Source organism: Neoarius graeffei, chromosome 20 (genome assembly GCF_027579695.1).
Source record: "Neoarius graeffei isolate fNeoGra1 chromosome 20, fNeoGra1.pri, whole genome shotgun sequence".
In the NCBI taxonomy this organism is placed as follows: domain Eukaryota; kingdom Metazoa; phylum Chordata; class Actinopteri; order Siluriformes; family Ariidae; genus Neoarius; species Neoarius graeffei.
In genome coordinates this window covers 46,642,333-46,650,235 of record NC_083588.1, presented here as the reverse complement: position 1 = coordinate 46,650,235, position 7,903 = coordinate 46,642,333, and the positions used below count along the sequence as shown (strand labels likewise).

The window sequence follows — 7,903 nt, the reverse complement described above, 5'->3', positions numbered from 1 at the left end:
TCTTGGCTGCATCATTTTGTCACAGAACCCATGTGACCGTAGGTGTGAATGTGAGTGTGAATGGTTGTCTGTGTCTATGTGTCAGCCCTGTGATGACCTGGCGACTTGTCCAGGGTGTACCCCGCCTTTCGCCCGTAGTCAGCTGGGATAGGCTCCAGCTTGCCTGCGACCCTGTAGAACAGGATAAAGCGGCTAGAGATAATGAGATGAGATTTGCATTTCCCCCGGTGTGTGGGTGTGTGCTGTGAGTCACCTGAGTGACACAGCAGTTACCTGAACAGAAACAAAAAGGGAAGAGAGCAGCTCTGCCATTAGAGAGGAAGGAACTGAGTCAACATAAAGAGGAACAAAATGGTGGTGACAGTAAGAGTCGAATACTGGTAAGATTAAGCCGCTTAATCTGTTTTATTTCTTTTTCCTATTCGGTTGTTTTTGTTTGGAAAAGCTAGATAGAAACTCACTGTGAGAAAATGTACATCCGAGCAGATGTAGATGTAACTGTGTTTAAACTCGTCCTGGACTCTGAAGTAATTAAGGAGACAACAGTGTTTCACTGGAGTAACAAAGCAAACTATCGGTGTGGTACAAAGTTCAGAAGAAACGGGAGGGAAGTCGTTTTAATATCTGACATGTAAACATATTCAACATGTTTTGTGTGTGTGCGCTTGGCAGTGGAAGCTGAGGCTATGATCGGCGCTTCATCTGCCTGAAGCGCACCATCACAGGGAAAGTTCCAGACGCTCTGGTGAATGGGACTGTGGGGAGGAAAGGTAGGACCTCTGTCTCTTCAACACCTTCTCTTTAGAATTAATCAATAAAAAAGTATAAAAGCTTTAAAAAGTAAGGTTGCCAACTTCCTGAAATGGAAACAATGACTGAAGAGCTCTGTCTTATAATAATAATAATGAGGCGGCACAGTGGTGGAGTGGTTAGCGCTGTCACCTCACACCAAGAAGGTCCGGGTTCGTGGCTGGCGAGGGCCTTTCTGTGTGGAGTTTGCATGTTCTCTCCGTGTCTGCGTGGGTTTCCTCCGGGTGCTCCAGTTTCCCCCACAGTCCAAAGACATGCAGGTTAGGTTAACTGGTGACTCTAAATTGACCGTAGGTGTGAATTGAGTGTGAATGGTTGTGTGTCTATATGTCAGCCAGGGCTGCCAACTTTTCAAAATTCCTTGGAATGAGATTTTTTTTTGGGGGGGGGGGTCGACGGCAAAATTTTTCCACACACCACGCAGTAAGTGAGAATTTTGTATTCAGTTTGATATTCACTTGTCCCCCTGCATTCTGGTGTTTTTGTTTGTGGGTCGTCCAGCTGGAGATGGACAATGAAGGGGGGGGGGGTTGAGATTTTGGATTTAGTAGATGTTCCTGCATTCTGGTGGATTTTTGGAGTGGCCTGCTGTGCCATACCTACATTCTTACACACCCTGACTTGCCAGGCCTTCAGCTTGTGGCCAACAAAAGCACCAAGTTTTGGCTTAAAAGCCCCCACACTAGAAAACTACAGATGACTGCCAATGTTCCTGTAGCCCTATAGACCTGTGTTTCAGATTTAAAGGCAAGTTCATGTTTGAAAATATTACATCAGCTAAGCCTAAACACTTTCTGAATTGAAACTAAATGTTAAGTTTTTAATAACTGTTGCAAAAAATAAGATTGTCCCTCACTGACTATTCATTATGCATTTAAGGACTTTCCCCACCACTGGGTTCAGCAGAAGATTGGCATGGGGAAAAATATCAACAGCAAAAGAACAAATAAAATGCTTAAACAGTAAGCAAAATGTGCATGTGCTACAAGAAACATTAAAATGATTAAGTTTGAACAGTATTGAAACACAAAAAGCTGAACCTTGGCCATAGGTGGGAATGTGCACACAAAGTTGGGCTTAAAAATTTTGGTCATACTTAAATAAGCTATATTAATATATTTCTTATTAATTTATTTCTTATCTATGTTTCTTATTAGTAACAGAGCATTCGTCAGGGCCTGTTATCTGACAAATATTCTCTACCTGTCTTGCCCTCTTTGAAACCCTGTCTCCTCAGTATATTCTGTCTTTTTTTTTTTAATTATTCACAACAAGTTCAAGTTCTTTGATATTACAGGTGACCATGCTTTATTTACTTTAACTGAGCAATTACATACATCATAAATAATTAAAAATAAATACCCTGTAAATAAACAATAGGTATGGTGGCTAATGGCTCTTCTTGCATTTGTAATATTATCTCTTACTTGCTTTATTTTACAACATTTCCAGTATGGCTTCAAATAAAGTCATAAAGTATGATAACATGCAGTAAACAAACTAAAATGCTCTTAATAACCATGTGCTAAGGAAGTGCTCTCCCATGCTGCTTGTTGGGGAAGATAGAGGCTGTGGCACGGCTGATTTAGCATGCCTAGTACACAGCTCTCGATATGGCATTAAATATTCTCACAACACACATGGGCTAAAACGATTCAGAAACTTTATAGAAGTTCATAATTACGCCAGTAACACCACACATTGGTGTGCATATGTACTAACTTGTCTGAGACACCCGTCTTCAACTCGGATACCTTCTTCTCTCTCCTCTTCCTCTAAATTGACAGTAGGCAATTATCCAACTTCTGGCGAGTGCAGCATCATTACTACCATACTACCATAGGGGAGTGTGTACAGAAGGGAACACCTCTCTGCCTGTTTAGCTGTGCATAAGGCGTAATTGATCAATCGCAAGTGGTTGGCACGACGCAATGGGTAGCCTAGATTAGATAGATAAACTAGATTTTTTTCTAGCATGAGAAATCGGAAGTATGGTGTGTGAGCGTGTGAAGACAATCAAATGCGTGTGTCCCACGCTCATTGCGTGAGAGTTGGTAGCCCAGTGTCAGCCCTGTGATAACCTGGCGACTTAATCAATTTTTTAAAGCTAGACGGCCTTTCGATTTCATAAAATCGGTGAAATTTAGTTCCCTCTGAAATTTAGTCATTGTGATGTATGTTTATTTCTGTAATATCTCACAAAATATCAGGCCATTCTGTGGCTGGGAAGTTATTTAATTTGAGGAGATTCCTGAGCAAATAATGTGCATGAAATCACTCACTTTACGCAGTCAAGCAGACAGAGGAAGTCCATGTACGCATGCACAGGTTCACCACCTTCTTTTGGGTTTTACGGTGTAGGGATGGACTGCCATGCTGTAGCCATAGTGACCAATTCCCTTTCACTGTACAGCATTGAACACACCAATCCCTGTACTCGATGCCATGTTCTATCTCCGCCCATTCTTCTGACTCCCTGTAATGGTATTGGATACAGAGATGATACTGGATACCAAATACAGTGACGTCACAACTGTGCTTTAAACCCGCGGTGGAATCAAAATTCTTTCTCTCTGGTGGTGGGTTTCCACGCGTGAAAGAGACGCCGTTGCATAGGTGCTACAGGAGAACAAAGAACGAGCTATTGATACCGGGCCTTTAGCCAAAGTTCAATGTATTTGATCTTCGCATAGTTGTAATAATAACTGAACCAGTTAGTTACTGCAGCCCACGCAGTATTTTAAAGAGAAAAGGTGACCGGATCCCTTTTCCCTTTCTCAACGTCGACGAACTACAAACAAGATTCCTTCCAGATCATCAGACAACCGACAAGACACTGAAGAACTTCAGCTGACGAGCTGTAAAAGTGAAAGAAACAGAACAGTTTTCTCCGTGGACCCGCGCTCCGCGCTGTCTTCGGATAACAGACAGCACACTTTCAGTCGCCAAGCAAGCGCGATCTCAAGTAAGGCTGGCATCTGAGCAATTGTTAGTCTTAGTTGTGGCTAGTTAATGTGAAGAGTGTTGTTTATTTGAATTCATTTATGGTTTAAATGTACGCATTTTGATTCACATGAAAGTCGGTCTTAGACCACGTGTTTTATTTACTTTGTTTACTATCTGTATTTAGTTAGATCGTGCATGCTCTCTCTCTCTCGCTCTCTCTCTCGCTCTCTTTTTAACTCCCTCCATCATACTACACTCCAACATTGGGATTTCAGGAGTAGCTAAGGGTTGAGTAGAAGTTTGGGGTTTAAGGCCTAGCTGGACTAGTTTTAACTACAGATCCTTTGTCTCTCTCTCGCGCGCGTGCTCTCCTTGTTGACCATCCCCCTCTAGGCGAGGCCTAGCACAAGGCTCGCACATTCCATTTGCATTCCACACACACACACACACACTCTCACACAGACACACACAAACACGTGATTTCCCTCTCACATTTTAACATCCACTCGTCCCTACACTGTAAACTTGCATATAGCTTATTATTTCTGATCACCATTAGTACCTTAGCTATCATCATATACACTACTGATTCTTACTTGTATACATTGTATCACCATTTATATTGAATTATTCCTTGGCTGCTATTGTTGCTATATCTGATCAGTATTAGTTTGCTAATTCATGTCAGCGATTTCAATAAATGGTATCTTTGGAGTAAACTGTGTCCTGCCTATTGCTACAACATTCACTGATTGCCAACCTCTGCCAAACAAGTATTCTAATTGCCTTCGCCCATTTGGTGGTTATATGAATGTTATAGATCTAGAGTAAACGTATTACATTAGAGCTACAATACTCACTAAAACTATAGCAGCATCACCACTAAGTTATTCCATTGATTTTAATAGTTTAGCTATAAACTATTAGACACTTGAATTAATGATTAATGAATTTGAGACTGATCCCTTTTTACATGAGACTAATTTGATAAGCCTATTGCACCTACAACGGCAGCTGGCATCCACAGTGTTGCATTACTGCCATATACAGGTTTACCTTTGACTGTGCACTGACAGTTCCATCATTCTGTCGCTAAACGAACAGCTGATCACACCGAGGTGCTCGCTGACCACCGATATTTATCAGTTTGGTCCTGTGTTTCCTTTCCTTCCCAACATAACGTCTTTTCTTCTCACTTTGTTACTGTAGTCAGTCTTGCATGTTTCATTCACACACTCACATCTTCCCTTTTTTCTCTCCTGTTTCAGATTTGTATCCCACAATGCCTTGCACAAACGTGGAAAGCATGACGTAGTATCTTGAATTGGGTCATGGTGAAGCAGGAAAATAGCGGTGAATTTAGGGCCACATGGCCCTAAATTCATTAATTGTTCAATTTTAAAAAACCTAATAAAATTGGAAGTCTGTGATTTTGAATTCAGGAGCTTTTGGTCCACTAAACAAAATAGTTGGGTGTCAGGGAAATTTCTTTTTAAGACCTACACTTGAAAAATCTGAAAAGCAGTCTAGCTTTAAATCTGGTGCTGCGTATCATAGGAACACTGTTCTGTTTGTGTAGTGGAACATAACATAAGACAGGCTGACGGAGAGCAAATCACCTGCCCTTAATAATCTAATCTGTGATATTTCTCTCCCATAGATGTGCACTGAATTGATTCTTGAAAATACAGAACAATGCACACCCTGTATCAGTTCAACACAGAACACGTTGTTTAATTTCTAATTTCAGTATGATTATTTTATGGGATGGTTGGCAGCCCTGTGACATCCTACACAATTGTGTGCTTCCAACTTTGTGGTAGCAGTTTGAGGAAGGAAAACATACAGGTGCCCACATACTTTTGGCTATATAGGGTAGCTTTGGATTTAAGATAAATTCATCCATAACCACTTATCCTGTGCAGGGTTGCGGGCAAGCTGGAGTCTATCCCATGGGTGAGAGGCGGGGTACACCCTGGACAAGTCGCCAGGTCATCACAGGGCTGACACATAGAGCAAACAACCATTCACATTCACACCTACGGTCAATTTAGAGCCACCAATTAGCCTAACCTGCATGTCTTTGGACTGTGGGGGAAACCAGAGCACCCGGAGGAAACCCACGCGGACACGGGGAGAACATGCAAACTCCACACAGAAAGGCCCCTGTTGGCCACTGGACTTGAACCCAGAATCTTCTTGCTGTGAGGCGACAGTGTTAATCACTGTCAGTGCATGATATACATTGCACAACATGGATTTGACACTGAAAATCTAACTGTTTTGTGCTGACAGAGCAATACAGTAGACGGTAAAAACCAGTGCTTCTGAATTTCAGTATTTAATGGTTCTGAGTTAAAGCGCAGTTGTCTTTCGTTCTGTCCAGGATGCTTCGAGATTGAGATCAATGGCCATCTTGTGTTCTCCAAATTAAGGATGGGAGGATTTCCTTATGAGGAGGATGTAAGTCTGACTAAGAGGCAGAATATGTTGCAGCGTGTCTTTTTTTTTTTTTTCCCTTTTAGTCACAATGCTTAAAGATACTTTCCAAAGCAATTTGGCTTTGGATACCTTATTTGTTTACCTTATTTGTTGCTTAATTTAGGAATTTTGTGATACTAGAAGCATGCCATTGCTCAGTGTCCGGTATACAGTATTTTCATATTTCCTGTCCTGTGAGATTTGTTCTTGATCAATGCAACTTGTTCCTATTCAGTTCAATCAAGTCTTTTTCGATTTGTGAGAATCTAATCTAGACTCATGTTTTGTTTTTATTTCTTACGTGTTTTTACTTGTAGTTTATGAGCATGATTGATTTGCACAGTGTAACTTTTCTTCTCTGCAGGTGGTGGCTGCTGTCATCCAGGCTCAGGATGGCAAGCCCGAGATGCTCACTAGAAGCTGTAACACGTGTGTCATCTCCTAACCTGCTGACCTTTAGCCCCTGCCCAATGCTATTATAACCACATCTCGTAATGTTTCATCAGATTTAAGTCACTGTGACTGTTTAGATTTTCACTTCCCCTTGTGTCTTCTTGTTTCTCTGCTCCTGCACCAGGCTTTTTGGACTTACATGATTACTGTAACTGAAAATGTGAAAGGTTATGGTATGAAGACTACATTCCAAAGTCCTCGACTGTAGGAGCTGAGTGACGAAGGGACACTATGAGGGACAGGGCAGTGGGATTGACACAACTCAATTCCTTGATGTAATCCTACATTAAATTTGTTTCCCATTCCTCTGCAAACTGGATGCAAATCATGTGCAAATGTCCTACTCTTTACCTGCACATGATACACTGATTAAAGATTAAAGATTTCTTTTACTATTTCAAAAAAACCCTGCTTTCAAAGGAATAATTCCAAAATAGCAATATTTTCATCATCTAAGAAGTAATGATTACATTATAAATCCTCAATTTTGAATCTACATGAATAAAAATAAATCCATGCCTCGAACCTCGAAGTGTGTGTGGGTGTTTATAGACTCAAACCTTTTCCAGCAATGTTTTTCAGCTCAGTGCACAACAAGGCAACATGATCAGGGCTTCCTCGTCAACATTGCACGAGAAACCTCACACAAATATATTTGTGTGCTGGTGAGCAACATGATCACTTCAGTTATTATTCAAGGCTCTGTCCTTCATTTACATCATGCACACAGGTGAAATAAATTACATAGGCTCAAATTACATCAAGTTTGCTGATATTACAGTTTGTGGACCTCATCAGCAACACTAAAGAGTCAACATTCAGGGAGGAGACAATGACACAATCTACTTCAGAGTCCATAAAACAAGACAGATGACTGCTGACTTCAGATGGACATGAGATCATTCTGCATTACACATGAAAGCAAACTCAAGAAAATCAACTGCCCGTGAGATGATGTTAGAAGGGGGAAAAAGACTCGGACCTTCCGAGCAAATTCTGTAAAAATTGACTGAAGACAGAGTTTCAGTATGATTTTGTAAGGGGGGCATATAAAACCTGCATGGGTTTAAAACAGTTCCGCCCTTTCCAATATGGCGGACGCGTTGACGTGTGGGTTTCTATATTAACAGGTGCACATGCGCCCCCTATTGTTTCCTAATAATATAAGTTGATATGGGCATAAATTCATCCATCCATTATCTGTAGCCGCTTT

At 41.2% G+C, this 7,903-nt stretch overlaps 1 pseudogene; it reads left to right on the top strand.

Moving 5' to 3' along the window:
- The first annotated feature begins 267 nt into the window (after positions 1–267).
- On the top strand, positions 268–7,215 carry LOC132868722 (migration and invasion enhancer 1-like; annotated as a pseudogene).
- The last annotated feature ends 688 nt before the right edge of the window (positions 7,216–7,903 follow it).